Here is a 12,205-nt window from a genome sequence, read left to right as displayed (position 1 = left end):
CATACTAGCTTTTCTGTCGTGATTTGGCCAACTGCAGTCTGTCTCTAATTTCCTTGACTTGCTTTTCGGCTTCCAGCATGAGATCCGTTCTGAAAATATGTCTATCTCCGGTTTGAGACCAATTTAATGGAGTGCGACACTTACAACCATACAAAGCTTCATACGGTGACATCTTTAAACTGGTCAGGAAGCTAATGTTATACGAGAATTCGGCGTACGGTAAGCAGTCTTCCCATTTGGGGCCTTGGGCCAAAACACAGGCTCGGAGCATATCCTCGAGTATTTGGTTTACTCATTCTGTTTGTCCATCAGCCTGAGGATGATAAGCGATACTGTACTTCAACTCCGTCCCTAAGGCTCGATGGAGACGGGACCAAAAAGCAGAGGTAAAAAGTGAAGCTCGGTCAGAAGTAATGGTTCGGGGGACTCCATGCAGACTGAGTATCCTGGACACATACAATTGTGCAAGCTCGTCTGCTCGATATTAGGTCCTGATCGGGAGGAAGTGGGCCACCTTGGTCAATGTGTCCACTATGACCCAGATCGCATCACTGCCCCGTCGGGTCTTAGGTAGTCCGGTGATAAAATCCATACAGACATCATCCCATTTCCATTGTGACACTCGCAATGGTTGGAGAAGTATGGCTGGCTTCTGATGTTCTGCCTTTACTTTGTTGCATATGTCGCAACAGGCCACGAAATAAGCAATGTCTTTCTTCATTCCATCCCACCAGAATATTTGTCGAAGGTCTTCATACATTTTTGTACCTCCAGGGGGAATGGAATATGAGGATTCGTGTGCTTCTGACAGGATCTTCTGCTTCAAATCCTCTTGATTGGGCACACAAAGCCTTCCCCTAAATCGGAGGGTACCGTACTGATCCTCCGAGAAATCGGAATGCTTGGCATGTTTTTGCAGGTCGGCGTCGCCTGGCTGGGCCTTGCGGATTTCTTCCTTAAGAGTAGGGGTAACTTCTAGAATATTGGCAAGGCCAGCCTCAATTATGACTAGGTTGAGCTGAGCAATCTCTTCTTTAAGCTCAGGAGGCAAAGATTCCAATAGGACATTTAAACTGACGGGCTTTCGACAGAGCATATCGACAACCATGTTGGCCTTACCCAGATGGTAATTTATTCCAAGGTCATAATCCTTGACCAACTCAAGCCATCTTCATTGATGGAGATTTGAATCCGGCTGAGTAAATATATATTTGAGGCTTTTGTGATCCGTAAAAATTTGGCACCTTTTTCCGATGAGGTAGTGTCTCCAAATTTTAAAGCATGAACTACCGCGGCCATTTCCAAATCATGAGTGGGGTAATTCCCTTCGTGGGGTCGTAGCTGTTGTGAGGCGTAAGCTACTACCTTGCCATCTTGCATAAGCACACATCCCAGTCCTTGCCTGGAAGCATCGCTGTACACATCAAAGCTGCGGTACATATCTAGAAGTGTTAATACTGGTGCAGTTGGCAGTCGTTTCTTTAACTCAATGAAACTTTTCTCAGAATCCTCACTCCATTCAAACTTCTTATCCTTTTTGAGCAGCTCTATCATGGGTTTGGCAATCTTCGAAAACCCTTCAATGAAACAGCGGTAATATCCAGCTAATCCAAGAAAACTCCGGATCTGAGATACGGTTGCGGGTGGCAACCAATCGAGCACATCTTTTACCTTGCTTGGGTCCACGGCTATACCCTCAGCGGATAGCACATGTCCGAGGAATCCAACTTGCCTGAGCCAAAACTCGCGTTTACTGATTTTGGTGTATAACTGATGCTCACGGAGTCGTTGTAATACTGCTCAGAGGTGTTCCTTATGCTCTTCTTCACTTCTTGAGTAAATGATTATATCATCGATGAAGACGACCATGAACTTATCAAGGAAGTCCATGAATACTTTATTCATCATGTGCATGAAGAAGGTGGGGGCGTTGGTGAGGCCAAAAGACATGACTGTATATTCATAGAGACCATAGTGAGTGGTGAATGCGGTCTTGGGAATATCCTCGTTTTTAATTTTGAGCTGATAATACCCAGTCCGTAAATCGATCTTGGAGAATACCTTGGCCCCACTAAGCTGATCAAATAAAACATCAATTCTTGGCAGAGGGTACTTGTTTTTGATTGTGACATCATTCAACTGACGGTAATCCACACACATGCGGAGGCTACCATCTTTCTTGTCCATGAAAATAGTAGGTGATCCCCAGGGTGAGGAGTTGGGGCGAATATACCCTTTCTGGTGCATTTCATCCACTGTTTCTTTAGCTCCACTAATTATGATGACGACATTCGATAATACTTCTTGTGTATTGGTGTGGTTCTAGGCAAAAGTTCTATCGCAAACTCAAGCTCTCGATCAGGTGGCATGCCTGGCAGTTCTTCTGGGAATACATCAGGAAACTCGCTGACCACCAGAATTAATTCCATTTCAGCCATTGCTGTAAAGACCATTTCCTTGGAGGGTATGCTCCTACGAGCAATAAATTTTGTAGTTTGTCCCTCTTGCCCGGTCAAGTTGACTTCTCGGGTCGCACAATTTATGCATTCTTGGTACTGAGTCAGCCAATTCATACCCAAGATAACATCCAACTTATCGGATTCAATAAGTATCAACGAAGTTTGAAAACAGACTCCGTTGATATTGACTTCCAGATTACGGCAGACTATATTGCTTCTGATTAGCGATCCCGGGGTTTGTACTAGCATATTTTTGCCCAAAAGCAAACAAGGAAATTTGTTTTGGGCAACAAAACTATGAGAAATAAAAGAGTGGGATGCCCCAGAGCCAAATAAAATTACTGCAGGTATGTTATTAACAGGGAACATACAAATGACGACTTCGGGATTCTCTTAGGCTTCATCGGCGGAAATGTGATGAATGTATCCCGTGAGGTCGTGCTGATCTGGGCATGCCTCCATATAATGGACTTGTGGCTTGAATGTAGTATTTGTCCGATTGTTCATGGGACACTCTTTGGCATAATGTCCGGTTTGCCCACAATTGAAACAAGAATTGCTGCGCAGACGATTCTCTAGAATTGGGTTAAGCGCATCGTTCTTGACTTGGGTGGTGGTCTTGTTAAAATTTTGTTGCCAATTAGGCTTGTATGCTACCTGAGTCGTCTGCCAGGTACGAGCCTTCTTCACTGGTTGCATTTCTTTTCTTGGCTCAAACTTGCGCTTGTGATCATTATTGACGGGATTAGTGTCTGATACAAGCTTGTGTTCCCTTTCAGCAATGAAAGCCTTGTTTACTAGAGTTTGGAAGTCTGGGAAATCAAACATACTGAGAGTACAACGGAGTTGCGGGTTTAATCCACCAAGAAACATGTCCATCTTTCTTTCCTCAGTGGCCATGTCATATTGAGAGTAACGTGATAGATGATTGAATTTCTACAAATATTCTCCCACACACTGACTTCCTTGGAGGAGCGCGAGAAATTCACGCTGCTTAGTCTTCATAATTCCCATAGGGATGTGATTTTTCCGGAATCGTTCCTTGAATCTTGACCAGGTAATTTCTTCATCAGCAATCCCCATGGCTTTTTTTCATTTTCCCACCATATGCCAGCAGCGTCTTCAAGATAATGTGTTACAAATGGAACCTTATCCCCTTCATCAGTTCGAGCAACCTCAAGCTTCTTTTCTATAGTCTTCAACCAATCATCTGCATCCAAGGGATTGATGGCCTGACTGAAACTGGGAGGCTTAGTCCTTTGAAAATCATATAGCTTGGAGTGATGGCCGGGCGGATTTCCATTCTGTCCAACCATAGCTTGAATACTTCTGAATATTTCCATTAGATCATTATTTCGTCTTTCCTCAAACATATGCATAATTTGCTTGGTGGAGGGCGGATTTGGCGGTGGAGCCGGTGGTGGAATGTACGGCCCGGGTGAGTGTCTTGCATGTCGTGCGGAACGACGAACAGGAGAACCCTTGCGAACGATGCTATTGCAGCCTCCCCGCGTCATCCTAATATGATTATTTTCCCAAGGTAACCCAACCGAGATGAGAAGCTTTCAAAATAAGTTGAGGAGAATTCAGCACAAAATTCGAGTAAAACCGAAATGGCAAAGAAAATACAGCGAATAAAATAAAGTCCAACATAATTATACATAGACTCATACATGAAAGATAACAACATGCCAGGTCCAACTACTCTCATACATGAAACATCATGACTCGTACAACTACATCCATACTCCATCCTGACGAGTGCAAATACTCAGAAGCTGTACGGCTCTGCTAGTGCTGCGGGGTCCTCTCCTGAAGCGGACTCAGATCCTGAACTGACGGGGTTAACTGAGACCTCCAGGTTAAAAGTGACACGATGACGTTGCCTCGAGGGCTCTCCCTCAGGGGAAGGTGAAGGATGAATCATCGGGGCTACAGGAGTCGCGAGGAGCGAAACCCACTCAGCAGGAGCACTAAGTGGACTCACAGTCGCGGTGCCCGAGCTACTCGGAGGAGTAACCTGGGAAACAGGGGATCTAGAACTGGCAGGAATATAGGGAGTAAATCCTACAAATGGTGGAGTTGTGGCTGAGCTAGCAGAGACTAAAGTAGCGGCTAAAGCAGTACGGGCATGAATCAGCTCACGTGCCAGCTCGTAGATCATAAGATAGCTAGCAGTGATATAGCGAGAAAGGTGGCTAGCTACACTATCAGACTCCGGATCAATGACAGGGAAACGGACACGACCATTATTGTGGAGACAAGGATAGTAGTGAAAACCTGGGTGGTTCTGCATCCGGACCTCGTTGTAACGGAGCTCAACGAGTACCTCGAATGCAGCAAACTGGACAGCCTAAGAAGCGGTACAAGTGTAGCCGCTTCGAGAAGTATGAGTGTAAGTGCTGGAATCAGAACTGGTACATAGAATAACCACGGCATGATACTCATACACTGAGTCAGCTAGACGCTCCCGGTACATACGATAGACTGGATCATCACCGTGAGGGTACAGGCGACGCCACACGTTACGAAGGAGATGCGGCAACGTGTACGGCATCAGCTACAACTGGCACGGATACAGCACCGGAGCCATCTAGACTCACAACCATTAGCATGTTAGAATAAAATAAGAATTAGTGCATGCAATACAACACCAAGCTACAATAGGCTACCGGCACTCAACTACAACTCGTATCCAACGTCCAGTTAACCCGGCGTAGTCTAGCGTGGCCTACAGTTAGCACGGCTCTGATACCAAGCGTTGTGGCACCCCGGCTCAGAGCGACGGGTTTACCCTGCATTGCCATCCCAGAGACCTTGTCTTCTGGCAACACACAACAACTTGGTACAGAAAAACAACTGCTTTATTTATGCTAGCGAAGCATAGTTCATATTACAACAGTTAGCGAGGCCAAGCATGACACACGGTGTGGCTGAACAATATGTACATTATTTAGTGAACATAAAGGGGCCTCGATCATGACAACTACGCGACAGCAGAACAACGTCGTAGTGGAACTCCATAGTACAGGGACACCGATGTAGACACGATCTAGACTCGGACAGCTCTCCTTTCCAATGAGACTTTCCTGAAATCTGGCATGACACGCCAGGTCAGTACATTGAATGTACTTGCAAGCTCACAACAAGCATAAACATAATGGCAAACAATATCATGATATTTAACCAATTAATGAAAACGCAACAATATATATCCATCATGCTATGATTATAGTCAAGTGATACTCGTCCCATGGACTGGCTTACCAAACGTGAGTATTTCCAGACCACAAACATGAAGAACTCAACAACAATCTCGTGATCCTTACGGCGATCACAACCCTGACCAACACTTTGTCTCAAATAGTGATCCTTATGGTGATCACAACCAGACCACACCTGGTCCAACTCAACACGATGGCCTCACTGCCATTACCTCAGTGCAAATATTAGTGTGCAAATTTATTAAGTGTTGACCCATGGTGTACCCTACTTTCGAGAGTTTCCATAACCGTGGATTCGGCTATTGATAGATTAATACACTCTGCAGAGGTAGCGCACTGGACCCACACTACGGAACCATGGCCTCGCACTCCCATTCTGGTGGACCAACGACATTCCGACGAAACCACTTCATTGTCATGACACTCTCCCAGCCACTCCGACTCAATCCCTATCGGGCTAGTCCTGGGTGGCCCCGTGTCTACCTCAAGACACCTCAAACCATCGCCGTGGCAACGATCCACTCTGGGACCCAAACACTTAACTCATCAATGGGCACACAAGGTTATGCCTGCTTACCGGGCCAGGGTACAACATGCCCATGACCTTCCCTAGATGGAGGCACCGACCAGAGGCACAACAATGAAACACATTAAGGCTGTCCCATACCGGCAAATGTGGTTGCACTGGGAAAAACTCATTTCAGCGGCACCACGACCCGGTCAACAACATATTCAAGTTGAGTTATTTATCAGGTTCAACTTAAAGTGAAAGTAACCGGTGTCATAATACCATGCTATGCATCACTAACATATGCATCACATAACCATGAAAATTAACTAAATCAACTACGCTCCCACGGAGCCATCATCAACTCAAGATACTTCTCTGGTTAAGATCAAACCTCACTTAAACAAGAATAATTTCTAGCAATCTCATCATTTTTCATCATGCAAGAATAATAATTAAACTAATTATTAGCCTCCATGACCATATCATTTTATCATTACTCATATCTAAGTTCTTGTTAGATTATCATCAAGATTCATTTCAAACTTTCTGTAAATCAAGCATATTTAACATGACAAGCATTTAATAGAATATATTTATCATAATAATCATTTCACTGCAGGAATAATCATAAATTCAAGAAGGAAAATCAAAAATATTGAAGTGGCACTATGAAAATGTTGCTGTGGCTTGCCTTAGTGCTGATGAGGTTCACAAATCTCCTGGTGATCCTCAAGACAAGCTTTCTCTTCTGAAAATAAATAAAACCACAAAAAGAAAACATCCAAAAACCTTCTAAAAATTACCAAAAAATCTAGACAGCAAGGAAAAATACCATCTTTTGGGTGCTGTTAGATTATTGGACAAAGAACACAATGCAAAAAGAACCAATGCATTTGGACTTATAGATAAAAAGTTATGGCTGTTTGAAGTTTCCTGGATTTAAAAGAAATTGAAATAAAAGTAAACAGACTGGGGGGGGTGACATCGAAGGTGTAAAAGCCCAGGGCGCCACCACTTGTACCGCTTCGTGCGCGTACTGAGTGGCTGACTAGCGGGCCCCGCTTGTCAGGCCAGAAGGAGGGGGAGAAGGAAACAGAGGGAGGCAGAGCTTCACCGGAGCACATGCCGGTGATGAGGGTTCTTGGGGTCAAACGAGAGAGGGGATCGAAGGAGAAGAAGATTGCGCACCTGCCCGTACCAGTAGCGTGGCTAGAGGTGACCGGACGGCGTCGGAAACGGCCTCTCCCGCGGAGGCAGAGGGTGGAGGTCGCCGAAGACGAAGACGACGGCGGCTCGGGGCGGCTCCACGGGATCCAGCGGGGCGGAACAACTTCACCAAAGAGTGGCGGAGGCCCTCGCAGCGTTGCCCTGGCCTGGGAGGGGTCGGAGCTGCGGGGACGATCCAGAGGGGATCACTGGCGAGCTCGGGCTTCGGGATGGCAGCCTGCGGCCTCCCCGGCCGGGCTGCGGCTTCTACTGGCTTGTGGAGGGTGTGGGACTAGCGGCGGGTGCTCAAGGAGGGCTGGGGTGGCGGCATTTATAGGCGGGCGGCGAGAGGGGTTCGGGCTCCGCCGGAGGAAACCTGTCCACGGCGCCCGACGACGAACAACGCAAGAGAGAGAGGGGGAAGACGACGGAGGTCACGCGGGAACTATTGACGGGCGTGGACGAGCACAGGGGCAAGGGAGAAGACGACGAGCACAGTGCGCCGTGCACTGTGTCATTGGCCGGACAGTGCCCGTGCCCGCTGCGGCGAGCTCCGGCGTCGGCGAGCGCCAGGGGGGAGTTAAGGGGGTGGAGACGGGGATGGTGGTGAGGCTTGGCATGCTCGGGCAGGCTGGGCAGCGAGCCCGCGCTTAACAGAGCGCTAGGCGGCATGCAGAGCGCGTGTTTTGCATGCCAGCACGCCCGGACGAACGCGGTCACCGCGTGAACCATGACATCAGGCCACCCTAAGCGCTAACTTGATGTCTGGCGTGTAGTCCTTGGTAGTTTTAAGTGTTACCACGGTTGGGCTTGGATCCAGGTGAAGTAGAAATGGATTTGTACTGCTAGCAAGTTTCTGGACAGTAACTTTGGAGATTTACTGTGGTCAAACCACTCAGAGTTAAGGGCTGAGCTTTGGAGGTTTGCTTACACTTACTGAGGTAAATAGGCACAAGAAAGACCAGCTACAATGGAGCTAGTAAAATGGTAGTTGCTGTAGATACTACCATTTCTGTCCAGAAATGAATTTATTTTCTATAGCCAAAATATGCCAAAGGGTGATGAAATATTTTTGCTCAGAAAGGTGCCCTAGGGTGCAAAGAATAATTGAGATTTTTCTCAGAATTTTTGGGGCGAGAAAATTAGGGTTGCTTTGGAGCACCAAGGGCTAGCTAGGGTTTTGGAGGGCAAAATGAATATTTTTCATTTAAGAAAAATATTCCAAGCAATATTTTGAGTTGATCCAGAGGTGAAATGATGGCTTTGAGGAGGAGAGGGAGCACTTGGGTGAAAATCAAGGGGTACCCAAGTGGTTAAGTCCAAATGAAGTGATTCAAAAACCGCAAATTCAAAACCAACTCAACTGAAAACCAGGCAAAGAAAAGAGGGCAAAAACCAGGCTGTCACAACAAGCATCTAACAGAATATAATTATCATAGCAATAATTTAAATGCATTAATAATCATTAGTTCATGTAGGAAAATAACAAATATTGAAGTGGCACTATGAAAATGTTGTTCTGGCTTGCCTTAGTGCAGATGAGGTTCACAAGCCTCCTGGTGATCCTCAGGACAAGCCTGCTCTTCTGAAAATAATTAAAACCACAAAAAGAAAACATCAAGAAACCTTCTTAAATTCACCTTAAAATCTAGACAGCAAGGAAAAATCCCAGCTTTTGGGTGCTGCTAGATTTTTGGATAAAGAACACAATGCAAAAAGAATCAATGCATTTGGACTTATAGATAAAAAGTTATGGCTGTTTGAAGTTCTCTAGATTTAAATGATTTCGAATTAAAAATAAAACAGACTGGGGGTGGCGTCGAAGGCGTAAAAGCCCAGGGCGCCACCACTCGTACCGCTTCGCGCACGTACAGAGTGGCTGACTAGTGGGCCCCGCTAGTCAGGTGAGGAGGAGGGGGAGAGGGAAACAGAGAGTGGCGGAGCTTCGCCGGAGCATACACCGGCGACGAGGGATCTTGGGACCAAACGAGAGGGGGGAACCAAAGGAGAACAAGATGGCACACCTTCCCGTACCCGTAGGCATCGCTAGGAGTGGTCGGACGGCGTCAAAAACATCCTCTCCAGCGGAGGTAGAGGGTAGCGGTCGCCGAAGACGAAGACGACGGCGGCTAGGGGCGGCTTTAGGGGCTCCAATAGGGCCGAACGGCTTCACCGAAGAATGGCGAAAGCCTGGGAGGGGCTGGAGCTACGGGGACAATCCGAGGGGATCACCGGCGAGCTCGAGCTAGGGGACGGCAGCCCGCGGCCTACCCGACCGGGCTGCGGCTCTCTACTAGGTTGTGGTGAGTGTGGGAGTGGTTGCGGGTGCTCGAGGAGGCTGGGGGTGGCGGCATTTATAGGCGAGCGGCGAGGGGGGTTCGGGCTCCGCCGGAGGACACCTGTCCACGGCGCCTGGCGACAAACGGCGCCAGACAAAGAGGGGGAAGAGGATGGAGTTCATGATGGAACTATTGGTGAGCGCGGACGAGCATACTGCGCCACACACTGTGTCATTGGCCGGACCGTGCGTGTGCCAGCTGCGGCGATCTCCAGCATCGGTGAGTGCCAGGGAGGAGTTAAGGGGGTGGAGACAGAGATAGTGGCGTGGTTTGGCATGCTCGGGCAGGCCGGGCAGCGAGCACGCACGCAACAGAGCGCTCGACGGAACTCAGAGCGCGTGTTTTGCATGCCAGCACACCTGGACGAATGCGGTCACCGCGTGAACTATGACATCAGGCCAACCTAAGCGCTATGTGCATATCTGGCGTGTAGTCCTTGGTAGTTTTAAGTGTTACCACGGTTGGGTTTGGTTCCATGCGCAGTAGAAATGAATTTGTACTCCAAGTAAGTTTCTGGACAGTAACTCTGGAGGCTTACTGTGGTCAAACCACTGGGAGTTGAAGGCTGGGCTTTGGAGGCTAGCCAACACTTACTAAGGTGAAGATGCGCAAGAAAAACCAGCTACAATGGAGCCAGTAAAATGGTAGTTGCTGTAGAAACTACCATTTCTATCCAGAAATGAAAATATCTACTGTAGCCAAAATATTCCAAAAAGTGATGAAATATTTATGCTCAGAAAGGTGCCCCAGGGTTCAAAGAATAATTGGGATTTTTCTTAGGATTTTAGGGGCAAGAAAAATTAGGATTGCTTTGGAGCACAAAGGGCTAGCTAGGGTTTAGGAGGGCAAAATGAATATTTTTCATTTAAGTAAAATATTCCAAGTGATATTTTGCGATGATCCAGAGATGTAGTGATCGTTTGAGAAGGAGTGGAAGCACTTGGGTGAAAGTCAAGGGGTACCCAAGTGGTTAAGTCCAAATGAAATGATTCAAAAACTCCAAACTCAAAACCAAATCAACTGAAAACCATGCAAAGAAGAGAGGGCAAAAACCAGACTGTCACACATTTCCCCCGCTCACTACTCGCCCGCCTGCGCCATCTTCCTCGGTAGCTCATGCATACCATATCCCCCCCCCCACTACTCGGCCACACACGCCATCTTCTTCGCTCGCTCGCCCGAATCCACTTCCCAGCTCGCTCGCAGGCACCAAAAATCCCAATCACTCAGCGCCCTAAAAAAGCCTAAAGCAGAACCGACTGACACGCAGAGCCTCGATTGGAACTCCCTCCCCGATGTTCTCTTGGAGCAGATATGTAATCCTATGGACCTGCCCAGCACCATGCGTCTGGCCGCATGCTCAGTGTCTATGTAGCGTGTACTTATCTGCGGCCGGCCGGCCCTTTTCAAGACACCCTGGTTGCTGATGCCCAATCCTCCCAGGTGGCCCAGACACCGACTTGAGGATCCTACTAAGGTTGTCATCGTGCCCCTTGACATGCTACCACTACCTGCCCACATGTCCTTCATGCGCAGCCACTACTGGGCGGGCATTAAAGCCAACTGGGTCGTCCTCATCCACCAATCCGGTAGTCCGTGGCATCTTGTTGATATCTACACCCAGCGAGAGATCACCCATCCATCATCGAATACCGCCGGCATTGAGCATCGCGGCCCGCCGAACACTCCTGCCTACTATGCACGAGACATGTCGAGCTTTTGGTACGACCTCCGTTTGCTAAAGGTTGAAATCTGCGAAGTGCCCAGGCCATCAGAAGAGTACATGGATTCAAGCTCATTGCCTTATTCGGCATGGGACTAGTCTATCTGGAATCCAGTCGCCGTACATGGTTATGGCTCATCATCAATCCTGTTGATCCTCCATTTCTGTCTGATGCTATAGTGCATGATGGCATTGTTTACGCGGTCAGCGCACAGATTGGCTACACATACTGGTGGAACCTATCGTCGTGTAATTGTTCTATCTCATCTCATCTTTACCTTATGAATACGACTGCCTGTTAATTATTAGAAATTTAGAATAGATAGTATGTTTATAACCACATCATTACTATATGTTCCTCTCATTTCCTAGATTTTTATGACCACACATGTTATTGCTAGAGTTGATATGAGAACAATTGGCATCTAATGATTGTTAGAATAGATATTATGAGCATAACATCATGATTGCTATATGTTACTCTCATTTCTAAGATTTTTATAACAACGCATGTTATTGCTTAGAGTTGATTTGAGAAAAGTAGTAGTAAGTGCTATGGTAGAATCTAAGTAGGCTCTGTCATAGCTGTTTTCCTCTCGTTGTTACATGATGTTTGAACCATGACATATTGCTAGAATATGAAAGCCATTGGCTAATTTTTTTAACTTGGGGTATGATTATGACCACAACATTACAATTCTCTGGCTATGATCTGTGTCACTAGTATAATAATATTAATTCCC

Source organism: Triticum aestivum, chromosome 3B, assembly GCF_018294505.1.
Source record: "Triticum aestivum cultivar Chinese Spring chromosome 3B, IWGSC CS RefSeq v2.1, whole genome shotgun sequence".
In the NCBI taxonomy this organism is placed as follows: domain Eukaryota; kingdom Viridiplantae; phylum Streptophyta; class Magnoliopsida; order Poales; family Poaceae; genus Triticum; species Triticum aestivum.
The sequence above is the reverse complement of the archived record's forward strand: the minus strand, read 5'-3'. Positions refer to the sequence as shown.